Below are 13,159 nucleotides of genomic sequence, written 5' to 3'. Positions count from 1 at the left end.
TTTTGTGAAATACATGGATATGTAAATAAAAACAATGTCAACTGTCAAGACTGCACAGTAAGCAAATATTTCCAGGTTTTATACACTCAGAGGTCTAGAAGAAACATATTGGCCTCCATAAAAAGGAAAACCTTAGGAATCGAAATGTGTGTCACATGCATTGTCTCGAGTAGTAGATTTACTTTTAAGAAAAAACTCCCTCTTCCTTGGTCCCTAGAGATTTGGGTGCTAAGAAAAATCTGTTCTCTCATTCAGGTTGTAAGCAACCCTCCCCAGCAAAAGCACTGTTGAGTTCTAATGATGCACAGAGAAACATCTAGCTTAGCAATAGAGGTTGCCAAATGGTATTCCCAGTGATGTATGAGAGACTGGAGGAAAGGGTCCGCACAGAAATTGATCAATTTTTGGAGAGCTAGTTAGCAGGTAGGTCATAGAACTTCCCAGTGGCATCATCAGTAAGCCCTTCACTGGACAATCTATTGTATCTAAGAGATCCCTAGAATCTTCTGTGATGTCACCAGTGTTGTGGTGACACCAACTGCCTTTGGGATATTCCTTCAGTTCCCTTTGGGTTCACAAACAGGCATGTTTCGCCAGCCGCTCAGGCTATTTCAGAAGGAAAGTGTTGATCAAGGAGAGACCACACCAAGGCTGAAGGAAGATGACCTCCTCTCATCTTCCTTGGAAGGAAGGAAATCATTCTGGGGAAGGCTTGGTGAGTCCTGGGCAGAGTTGGGGAACATCCTCAAGGAGGTATGTTTGAGATGTGCCTTCTAAGATTAGGCCTTACAAGCAGGAGCCTTGGGATTTCTCAAAGGCAAACCAAGAGTCAGGAGTTCCTGATCTTTAATTTGAGAGAAAGCCAGAAAGTGGTAAGCCTTCAGTTTCTTTTCTGGAAGCGTTTTAATTGTGAGTGTCAATGCATGGCAGGAGGAGGCACAGTGAGATTAAAAATGTGACCATCCATGGTTGGGAGTTGAAGCATTTCTTCCTCTAGATTACTGTAGGTTACATAAGTCTCTGATGGTGAGAACAAGGAAGGATGCACCCTGAGAAATGAATTGAGTTCTCAGACACTTTGGGTGGAACACACATGATTAGAGCCTGATGGTGCTAAGCAGTATGAACTCCAGGATTAACTGAAACACATCTGATATGAGATAACAACGTCCCAGATGTTTATGTATCAGTCAGGTTATACTATTCAGGGTGAGGGGTCCTGTAATAGTGAATGTGGCACGTGTATGCCATTAGAGGTTGGGAAGAGGGACATAGCTTAAGAATCCACCTATAAGGGGGTTGGGGATTTAGCTCAGTGGTAGAGTGCTTGCCTAGGAAGCGCAAGGCCCTGGGTTCGGTCCCCAGCTCCGAAAAAAAAAAAAAAAAAAAGAATCCACCTTTAAGAAAGCTTTTCTGTTCTTTAAGGGATTCACCCAGTCTCTACCATTTCCCCTTCCTCACCTCCTTTTCGGATTCAGAATGATCTTTTCTGCCCATGGGCCACCAAATATGCAAATTCACTTGGGTTTATCTATTTACAGGTTTTGGTAGGAAGGCATCATCCCAAAATGTCATCAGTAAGCAAGAGGAGTGTTTAAAGGAACTGGAGGAACTCAAATTTGAAATCCAGAAGTGTCAATTCGAGAGGGATGAATTTTATCAAATCCTGGACCTTTATATCTATGATGATTGGGACCACAGGTAGTCATTATGGCCAGTAACCTGTTCACTGTCTTGTGCTTTCTCTCTGCTAACCCAAGATTTCCTCTTAGCACAAGAGAGGTTTACCTCTCATCCTGGATTTTAAGGAGATTTGGAAGGCATTTGCTTGTGAGACAAGCTAGGTCCTGTGTGTTTAGGGTCAACCTCTTTTGTACTTGACCCTGAGCTCCTTGGATTAGCATTGGTTCTGTCAACAGCTAGAAGGACCTGGTCACACTTGCTGCCTCTAAGTGAGGGGATGAAATGCCTGCACGTCATCCCTCTTTTCCTCTAATTTTTTTCATTATACACTGATTCTATGGCACCTCCATGCATGTAGTTGGGATTTTGCTTGTGTTTGTATATTGATTGGTATGTAAGTATGTGAAAGTGTTTGTGGGTATTAAGCTCTCGGTCAGGGAGTCTGGGGATTTTCATGGGATCTTAGGATATGTCTGATGGACAGTTTGCAGGTCATGATAGTGGGGATGCCCACATTGATCAACTGAGCACTTTGCATCTTCTGTTTACTTAGGTGGTAGATAGGACCCTCCTGAGGGAAGGAGGGGTTACAAATCCTCTACCCTGTCAAAGTAGTTATTCCCTCTGGGAATTCATGGAACAATAGGAAACAAGGTTTGAGAATCCCTGTTTTCAAAACAAAAGAAATATCATCACAACTATCTGTTAGACCCAAGCCACTGCAGTACAGTTGGTCTTGGGGGAACCATATCTCCACAGTCTTAGAAAATGTCCATATTTCAAAATAACTCTTTGCTGATTTGCGTAGAAATATTTCCTTGAAAGAATTGTTGTTGGAGTCTCACTGTTGTGTTTTTGCTCTGGTCTTTGTGTTTGCCACATTCTTCCCTCCCCCCACATTTCTTAAATTTCAATTTTTTATTGGGTTTTTTTAATTTACAATTCACTTAATTCTGAAATCCTGAGTTCAGATGGTTAATTTTTCTTGGGCCATGCCCCACAACAGGCTGGATGTCGAATTGCCAATACTTCAATCCGAACATGAGATGAGAATGATGGCTATGCAAATGATGACCAGTTCAATAAGTGAGGCCATGGAGAGGTACAAGGAGCTCATACAAGTGAACAGTTCCTACCGGTGAGTCGCTGACAGAGATGAGAACCCAGCACTAGGCAGGGAATGCTCCTGTCCTGTATGACATTGAACCAAAGTCAGGGCACTGGTTCTGTAGTGTCTGACTTTTAACAAGAAGCCTGCCTCCTGGCAAGGGTCTTATGTTTGTAGCTCTTGGACTCAGTTGTCCTACATGTGAAGGGTATAGAAGACCCTCCAATTGTTATTTTCCCCATTAAGGATCCTCTAGATAGAAAGTTTTGTACCGTGATGGGAATATCAATCAACTCTGAATCTCTAGGACTCTGACAGAAGATTTAAAGATCTGTGATCCATGAGAAACACATGGAAAGATTGTATAGCTATTGGGACATCAATTACCCCTCAGAGGGGATTTACCCACTACGTGAAGACGGTTTTAGCATATCATGGACATATAAGCACCCATATGGACCATTTCTTCTTCCTGGATTTATATAAACCGTCTTAGTGTCAGGATTATCAGAAGTACTTTGATTCATGTTGAATGTGGGTTCTGGATTTGACCTCCTCTAATTGGTGCTAACTTGTATAGTGTGGCTCTGTTCTGGGGATGTCTGGGGATGAGGACCCTTGAAGGGATGATTTGACTTGCAAGAGTGACAGGCAAATAGAAGCTGGCTGGGTTTACCATTTTTTGTTTGTGGTTCAGCATCAGGAACTCCCAGCTTCTGCGTGAGCAAACTCAATTGAAGAACAATATACAGATTTTGCTGAATGAGAAGAGAGAACTGCTGGTGGAGCAGACTGAACAGCCAGCATCCTCTGTGGAGGCAAAGAGGCTCTGTGAAGAGGCCGGAATGAACATCTGTGTCCCCAGTGCAAAGGAACAGCAGGTAGGATTAGGCCTCCAGGTCAGGTTGTCCTCAGGTCTTTCCATAAACATAGACAAACCAATGTAACTGTCTATTGACTGATCCATGTCCTGACCTAGGTCTCATCCAAGTGTTCATTCATGTGATGGTTTACAAGGCTTTCTGTGGAGATAGCCCCTCTTCAGGAAACTGCATGTTTGGAAAGCGAATGTTCCTGCTCTTCGAGAATCTGCAGTTTATTAAGGGAGATGGGTTGATCACATATCACAGCACTACATGCCATGTGTGTGGAGGGTGCTATGTGGGAGCCCCTCTTTAGACTAGAACAGGGCTTTGAGGGATGAAGCAAAAGCCTGGAGCTCATTTTCGTTACAGGGATCTTGTGAGACTCAGGAAGTAAGTAGTTTTCAAGGAGGAGAGGCTGGTGGAAATGGCAAAGAACCGGTTCTCATTGTCATTTGTGGTGGCTTTTGTTCTTCCTCCCCTCTTCTCCCTGTATATGAAGATGGTGTCTTCATGCTTCATAGATCTTGGGTAACTACAGAGCCTGAGGAGCAGCATGTCAGTCCTGTATTATTTGAGTGCTCCTGGAGAGTTCATATGTGGGCCTTACAATCTGAAGCTGGATAGAAGACCAAGGATGTGGAAAAGGTTTCTCAAAGGCTGAGGGTTGGCATGAGAGATTTGAGACTTCAAGAACAAAGTTACCCGTATATACCCCCAATTCTCACCAAGAAAGGTGCATTGCTGTGCTGATCTGCATCTTAGGTAGCATGTGGGGAGGCCAGTTAATGACAAGCAATTTTGTCCAGTCATTATCCAACTTCGTCCTTTAAGCCTAGGTCTCTCAACAAACATGAAGCTTCCTTTTTTTGTGCTGTCCAGTAGTCTTTGCATCACCGGTCCAGTTCCAGGTGGAGCCCTGTCTCTTATTTGTCTCAACACATTCTTAAACCATTCAACTATTTTCAAAATAAGGATTAGATTTCTTCACTTTACCTGAACAGAGGTATCCCCCGGGAAGATTCTTGATTGTCTTATTGGCTTCACCATGATCTTGCATGGAATCCTAGAGTGCATCCCTCTGCTGACATTGCTTTGCTGACTATATCATGGGCATGGCATTCTTTAAGGATAGATTCCCTCTCAATACTGTACACAGTGCTGCATTTCAGAAAAGTCAGGGTATGTTATTTCTTTAGCCTCCTTCTGACTGACATTGAGGTTGTTTTAACATCACATGAACTCTAATGTGATGAAAAGTTCCTGGTAAATGACCATGAGTCCCTGTCTTCTCTTATGGTTCCAAGGTCTTCTATGAAGGAAACAGGGTAGTTTTAGTGAGGGGCCTATGATGAGTCAACATAGAGCTTGATGGAGTCTTTTCCTAGAATCTCTCTCTTGGGAATTTGATGTTGTATTGTTTAGGCTATCTGTGCAGAACATGTAACTTACTAGTAAAACCAACAAGTATCTGCATAGAAAGGTTTCCTGAAGTGGAAATGAGTACAGGCCAGGGCAGCACAGCCTGCTTCAGTCTAAGAGACTTGTACACAGCATAGCTCCCACTAATTCCTCACTCAACAGGAAATGTGCTGCACATGATCAAAGTTTTCATTTGTGCGTGCAAGTGAGTATCTGTGTATTTCTGTGTGTTTGTGTGTGTTTGTGTTTGCAGTAGTGAATGTGTTTCCCTCTATTTCCAAGTTTCATGAGAAAAGTACTCTAAGAGTTCACTTTACATCCATGAAACATGAAATACAGCTGCCCAGTCATTTGGCATCTCCATCCAGCTCTGTACAGCAAAAGGACACTTAAAGTATTAATTTATTCTGTTTTCAAAAATACCGTAACAGAATTATCTCGTGAAGTCTGGGGGAGGAGTGGGAAATATGTTCAAGTGAGTCGTGTTTCACAGTGGTAACAAATGGTACAGGCCTGGAGCTTTCAGGTCCCTTTTAGTTATGGTGTAAAAGAAGGACAATAAAGTCCTGTAGAAATGCAACCCCCCAAAAAGAGGACACAAAAACACCTGTAAAGTTAGATTTTCAAGTGATTAGGGGTAAAACTACTGGTCTGCATTGAAATCCTTTGGAGCACATCAAAGGAAAGGAGTACAGGGAGGTAAGGGGGGCTTCTCTCTAAAATCCATGAGTTTATGTGGCTTCTCTCTTCTTTGTGAATGGTGAAAGCCCACTGGAAGGGTGTGTCACTCACTGTGTCTTCTCCAAGGTTGCTTTCCACATGGCCTGCTACCATTTCTCTCCAGCTACCTTGGCACACTACAGCTTCCGCTGGGAGTTTGGCTTGGATTTTATTCATTGAGAATTTGAGTTGCTTGGAGTTGTATTGTCATCCAGCAAAAGCCCCATAGCTATGCTGTGGTGCAAGAACAGGGCAGTGTCAGGAGCCCCTTTAGGTGCACAGATAATCTAAAGCGCTCCCCTATGTTATCTGTGTAGCATTCTGCAAGTGCTGTCAATCAACATCATTTTCTCTCCCTTAATTTCAGCCTCAATGGAGTTAGGAGAAATGATGAATTTCAGATGGGTCTGGGAGTGTAAGAACAGGTAGCCCTATGAGAAGCCATGTTCAGAAAGTGGAACAGAAGGTTTAGTTAACCCAGTGATTCCACAACAAGGAGTAGGTGTTGCCATTGCAACTAGGGCACATCAGTGTTGTAGTGGTCCCAGAGTAGCCCTGAAGGAGAATCTATCCAGACATCCATCAGCCAAGGAGTGAAAGTGTACCATAGGGTGGAGCCCTTGCATAGATTCTGATTCAGTCTTAGAAAATCCATGCAAGCTTTTACGTACTTACTCAAAATATCTGTGGCACAATCACATTACGGGGAGAAAAATTGTTGATTTGGATCCTGGTTATGGAGATTTCCTATGATTCAAGCTTTGGGCATGAAGTCACTCAGGCTATGGTAAAGACAGCTCAGATTAGAAGAAGCTGCACACTTTGGGGAAAGTCTGAAACAGTGAACAAGAACAAGAGTCTAGTACACCACCAACATATGATCCTTTGCTGGGGAACAAGACTGCTCTACACAGCCCTGGGAACTTGCAAAGCAAGATTGTTAATAGGGAAAGAACCCTGAGTCTATGTTGGTTAATGAGAGGACAGCACATCACTGACTGAGCTATCTATAGGCTCTATTCACTATGTACATATCCCACTCAACATTTGTTTTTATGCCTCCAGCGTATACTGGGGAGTCTTTACATTAAGCATTAATGTTCAGGTAGGAACACAGGCTGGAAGAAGCCATTTGAATATCCTTCCCTATATAAATACCCGTTTTGGGTGAATGACCACCTACATGGATTTCAGCCTCAGGCAGCTAAAGAGCTACTCAGAGTATAGTTCTGGTACAGTTCATGTGAATTTTGCCCATGAAACAATATATATGATCCTCTGGATTTCTTGCTATGTTCTACTCCTTTCTTCCTGTGATCTCTCCGGAAAGATCTGAGGACATTTTCTCTTCTGTTCTCTCACAAATTGCCTTACACTAGCCATAGACTTACAGGGGTGCTGGTGTGTTTCTACATCACAATCACCTTTAATGTCCGTGTATACGCTGGGAAGATTTGCATGGAGCACATTCTCAGTGATTACAGGATCCATGCAATTCCCATGGATTTGATGTGAGATGGCTTCTCTGTGCATTTGCAGGTACAGTGCTTAAAATGGAACCTAGGCAGGTTCCTTCACTGCAAACATAATCAGAACTTTCACCTCAATTCTAGGCATCTTCTCCAGAAGGCATCCACATGGTATTCTAGGTTGCTCATCCCTCTCTTGAACTCAGATTCAGACATAGGTACAATGTTATTATTCAACATAATATATCTGGACCAGTGGAAAAATACGCTCATTTTTCTCTAAATTCCAATACAGTGTCTAGTCCACAGTTCAAATTCTAGCAGTTTTAAAAGCTGAGATACAAATCCAAGAGCAGGTACTCTATGACACTTGGGGATGCAGGGACTGACCTCAGCTGACAGGTCATGCTGGATTGTCCAACTGAATAGAGCTGATGTAAGAGGGAGAGTTGAAAGACTGAACCCCCAGTGAACTAGACTGTGGTGGGGAGGGCAGCAATGGGGGGAGGGTTGGGAGGGGAACACCCATAAGGAATGGGATGGGGGAGGGGGATGTTTGCCCGGAAACCGGGAAAGGGAATAACACTTGAAATGTATATAAGAAATACTCAAGTTATTAAAAAAAAAAAAAGAGGGAGAGCTGAATTGAAAACCACTCACTAAACCTTTATTCCCTTGCTCTGCTAGGTCTGAAATTCTCCAGGAGAAACTCGAACAAGACACAAACCAGGGCAAGATCTCCCTTGGAGAGAAGAACTACAGGAGGAGAACTAAGTGTGCACAGCAAATACACCACTATTGCATCTCATCTGTAATGTCCATAGCAATTGTGGACTGCATTTTCCTCCTTTAGTTTTATTTCTTTGGATTGAATAGGCTGTACTTTCACCTCCCCACCCTCCAGCAAGTGTAAACTTTTGGAGGGACTCAGAGAAGTGCTGATGCACATCAATCAAGAGGTGCTGGTCATCCAGAAAGACTGTGCACGTGTAAATGTGTATTGTCCTGGTGGGTCATCCAGAAGAGTTTCATGGAGATCAGTTCACAACATTGGAAAGACTTTGAGATAAAGTCTGTAATATCATTTCTACTCAGTATTGGATGGCTTTGTCCTTAATACCCCCACTCCAACAAAACAGACCTACTTCCACTCCTCTTGGAAAGATTATTACCATCAGTAACTGCTGGTCTACTATGTCTCCAAGGAAAGACACAGGCTATAAATCTATTCTGCAGAAGGAGCAGCAAAAAATGCTTAGCGCAGCTCCTCTATTTAAAGTGTGGCTGAGTTTTGATTATTTTGGTTATTTGGTTTTCCTCCTATTCATTTGAAGTTTTGTTATTTATGTGTTGTTGTTTTGTTCATTTGCTTTTCTATTTTGATAAGGATATAGACTGTATATATTGACAACCTGCATCTGGTTACTATCCAGTAAATTGGATGTATCCTGGTGAAAAAAAGAGTAATCTCAAACTCTTCACTCTTAAGAACCTTCTTTATTGATCATTAGTGTCAACATCTGAAGTCCCACAGCTATCAGGGAGGGATGGATCTCTGCATTCTCATGGGGACTGGGCATCAAAATCACTTCCCAGTCAGACTGAGATTCAAAGGCAATTATACAGTCACTGTTCACTGTGTTCCAAACTCTGTGAATTTCAACTTCATTATTGCATATATTACCCACTGTATATGCTTACTGTCAAATATATAGTTACCTCTAAATTATACTCTGTGGATGAGAGTGTTGAACAAATTAATGGGATAAACATTAATTTCTCTGTAATATCTCCCAGGACATATAAACATGGCATAAGGGAGTTTAAACCAATCAGGAATCCTGCACCCAAATCCCGTGGTGGAGAGTGCTGAACACCCAGGAATGCAGATACTCCTGATGCCACAGGACAGAAAGCCACTTCTGCCCAACTTTGCCCACATCTCTTGCCCAATATTAATCTGCATGATGCCTCTGGAAACAGGAATATAGGAGCAGTCAGTGGCAGGAACCTGCTTGGTTCAGCCTGGGTCCAGAACCAACCCAGGCCCTGAGCATATTTGAAGAAAACCAGAGGCATACAATTCTGTTTCCTGATTGTGGCTTTTTTTAATTTGAAGTTCTAAACACCATTTTGTTGTTGTTGAATTTTAATTGGATATTTTTCATTTTGAATTCAAATGTTATTCCTTCCTTGTTTTCCAGAAATAAGTCTGAATACCATCGCCCTCCCCCTCTTCTATAAAGGTGTTCCCTTCACCATCCATCCACTTTCCCAGCCTAGGCAGGACCAAGGGCTGCTCATTCCATTTGTGCCCAAGAGGACCATCCTCTGATACACATGCAGGTGGAGCCATGGCACAGTCCCTGTATAGTGATTGGGTAGTGGTTTAGTCTCTGGGAACTTTGCTTGGCAGTCATGGTTGTTCTTATGAGGTTGTTAGTCCCTTCAGCTCTTCCAATCTTTCTGTAATTCCTCCAACTGAGGTCCAGTTCTCAGTTCAATGGTTTGCTGCTAGCATTCTCCACTGTATTTGACATGCTCTGGCTGTGCCTCTCAGGAGAAATCTATATCCAGTTCCTGTCAGCCTGCACCTCTTAGCTTCATCCACCTTATCTAGTTTGAAGGCTGTATGTGTATAGGTCACTCATGGGGTAGACTCTGAATGGCCATTCCTCCAGGCTCTGTTGTAAACTTTGTCTCCCTATCCCTTCAATAAGGATTCTTCTTCTCTTTTAAAGGAAGAAGTGAAGCATCTACATTTTGGTCATCCTTCCTGAATTTGATTTGGTCTGTGAATCTTGGGGAATTCCAGCATTTGGGCTAATATCCACTTATCAATGAGTGCATACCATGTGTGTGTTTCTGTGATTGGGTTAACTCACTCAGGATGATATGTTTTAGTTCATTCTATTTGCCTATGAAATTCATGAAGTCATTGTTTTTGATATCGCTGTAGTACTCCATTGTGTAGATGTACCACAATTTCTGTTTCCATTCCTCTGTTGAAGGGCATCTGGGATCTTTTCATTTTCTGACTATTATAAATAAGGCTGCTATGAACATGGTGGAGCATGTGCCCTCTTGTATGTTGGAGTATCTTGTGGGAATATGTGCAAGACAGGTATAGCTGGGTCGTCAGCTAGTGAAATGTCTAATTTTCTGAGGAACCTCCAGACTGATATCCAGAATGGTTGTACCAGTCTGCAATCTCACCAACAATGGAGGAGTGTTCCTCTTTCTCATATCCATGCAAGCATCTTCTGTTGCCTGAGTATTTGATCTTAGGCATTCAGACTGGTGTGAGGTGGAATCTCAGGGTTGTTTTGATTTGCATTTCCCTTATAACTAACGATGTTGAACATTTCTTTTGGTGCATCTCAGCCACTCCATATTCCTCAGCTGTGAATTCTTTGTTTAGCTCTGAACTGCAATTTTTATTAGGGTTATTAGTCTCCCTACAGTCCAACTTCATGAGTTCTTTGTATATTTTGGATATTAGCCCTCTATCAGTTGTAGGATTAGTAAAGGTCTTTTCCCAATCTGTTTGTTGCTGTTTAGTCTTAACCACATGTCCTTGGCCTTACAGAAGCTTTGTACCTTTATGAGGTCCCATCTGTCTACTCTTGATCGTAGAGCATAAGCCATTCATGTTTTGTTCAGGAAATTTTTTCCAGTGCCCTTGTGTTCAAGATTCTTCCCCACTTTTGCTTCTCTTCGTTTGAGTGTATCTGGTTTGATGTAGAGGTCCTTGATCCACCTGGACTTAAGCTTTGTCCAGGGCAATAAGCAGGGTATGATTTGGACTAATCCATATGCTGACCTCCAGTGGAACTGGCACCATTTGCTGAAAAAGTATATTTTTTCCACTGGATGGTTTTGTCTCCTTTGTCAAAAATCAAGTGATCATAGATAGGTGTGTGGGTTCATTTCTGTGTCTGCAATTGTATTCCACTGGTATATCTTCCTGTCTCTGTACCAATACCATACAGTTTTTATCACCAATGCTCTGTAATACTGCTTGAGTTCAGGGATGGTGATTCCCAGGGAAGTCCTTTATTGTTGGGGATAGTTTTAGGGATCCTGTGTTCTTTTGTTATTCCAAGTGAATTTGCAAATTGTTCTGTCTAACCCTATGAAGAATTGGATTGGAATTTTGATGGGGATTGCATTGAATCTGTAGGTCACTTTGGGTAAAATGGCCATTTTTCTATCTTCATCCTGACAAGCCATGAGCATGGAAGATCTTTCCATTTTCTGAGATCTTCTTCAATTTCTTTCTTCAGATCATGAAGTTCTTATCACACAGATCTTTCACTTGTTTGATAAAAGTCACACTGTGGTATTTTTATATTATTTGGGACTGTTATGAAAGGTGTCATTTCCCTAATTTCTTTCTCAGCTTGTTTATCTTTTGTGTAGAGGAAGGCTACTGATTTGTTTGAGTTAATATTATACCCAGGCACTTGCTGAAGTTGTTTATCAGGCTTAGGAGTTCTCTGGTGTAACTTTTGGGGTGAATCAAGTGTACTCTTCTGTCGTCCGCAATAGTGATATTTTGACATCTTCCTTTCCAATCTGTATCCCTTTGACCTCCTCTTGTTGTCTGCTTGCTCTGGCTAATGCTGGGGACAACATACAATGACAGGGACTGCAGGCAGTAGGCCGGGATGGAGACATCTCAGAAGCCTGCAGCAGCTCCTTGTAAAGTAGGGTGGCTTCTTGGAACCCTGAGAAGCAGGAGACACATCTCTCAATGAACCCACCATCTGAAATAAGAGGCTGCCTGCCGCAGTCCGGGATGGAGACATCTCAGTAGCCCACAGTAGCTCTTTTTAAAAACTGGTTGTTTCCATTTCTCCAAACCTTATCCCTGGACAAGGGCTGTATAGATTTCATTTGTGTGTGACTGCCTATCAGGTGGCCTTGGTGTGCACAATTATTCTATTATGTCTGACTTTCCTACGTCTTTCTACTTCTGCTCTGGTGAATTCTGTGAAACTAGATGTTCCTTGAGGTTATGATTCTTAGACAATTGGAAATTGATGCATAGGGGCACAGCACAGCATATCCCTAGCGGCCCAGGTGCATATTGTGTATTCTCATCTTGGAAAATATGTAATAACTGCACAATTGAAGTTCCAGATTAAGGTTTGACTTGCAAAGACAGCTTGAAGAAAATAAGAGAAAATGAATTAGAGCCAACAATCGGGCGCTAGGAAAGGAAAAGGTTATTGAAGTTAGGAAATAAGTCTTATATAATATTACAGACTAGTTAAGGAAATATAGAATATATAAAATTATATACTAGTAAACTAAGTCAAACTACTGGAACTCTTATGAGAGTCATTGTGTGCAAGGAACAGAAAGCTAGTGGAATTACTGTGCTAAGGGTTACCTTGATTCTTTCTGGCCACTGCCTGGCAGTTTTCCCCATGTCATTTATCATTAGAGAGTCTCAGGAAAATGCAATTAGCTGACCTCGGAGCTTTGGACTCTGAAGTATAAAAGTAAAGAATTAAAGTTTAAATAATGATAAGTTTACAATTATTATTATATTGGCCACAGGCCTGGGTATAGGGGAAGCCTGAAACTTTGGGGAACAGTTGCAATTCTTAGATCTTGGTGGGATGTAGTCATTCTTTGCATCTGATTTGGCAATGATTAAAAAATGTCATTTTTCTACCCGCTTTTGCATCATGAATAAAGGACTGGGGCAAGAGAAAGGCTACAGTACATGTGAAGAGTAAATGAGAGAGAGCATGCGGGAGTGAATGAGAGAGTAAATGCCAGAGCAAATGTAAGAACAAATGTGAGAGCGAATGAGAGAGAATGAGAAGAGCATGTGAAGAGTGAGTGGAGTGAGAATGTGAAGAGTGAATGAGGGAGCTAAT

At 42.1% G+C, this 13,159-nt stretch overlaps 1 long non-coding RNA gene across 1 annotated transcript; it reads left to right on the top strand.

Annotated features, from left to right (window-relative positions):
• The first annotated feature begins 279 nt into the window (after positions 1-279).
• LOC134480332 (uncharacterized) lies at positions 280-12,950 on the top strand. The gene is made up of 4 exons (XR_010054691.1): positions 280-715; positions 1,542-2,821; positions 3,489-3,672; positions 7,953-12,950. It is a non-coding gene; the product is annotated as an uncharacterized LOC134480332 (long non-coding RNA).
• The last annotated feature ends 209 nt before the right edge of the window (positions 12,951-13,159 follow it).

The sequence above is a fragment of the Rattus norvegicus genome, chromosome 9, assembly GCF_036323735.1.
Source record: "Rattus norvegicus strain BN/NHsdMcwi chromosome 9, GRCr8, whole genome shotgun sequence".
Classification (NCBI taxonomy): Eukaryota; Metazoa; Chordata; class Mammalia; order Rodentia; family Muridae; genus Rattus; species Rattus norvegicus.
This window is presented reverse-complemented; position numbering and strand designations above follow the sequence as displayed.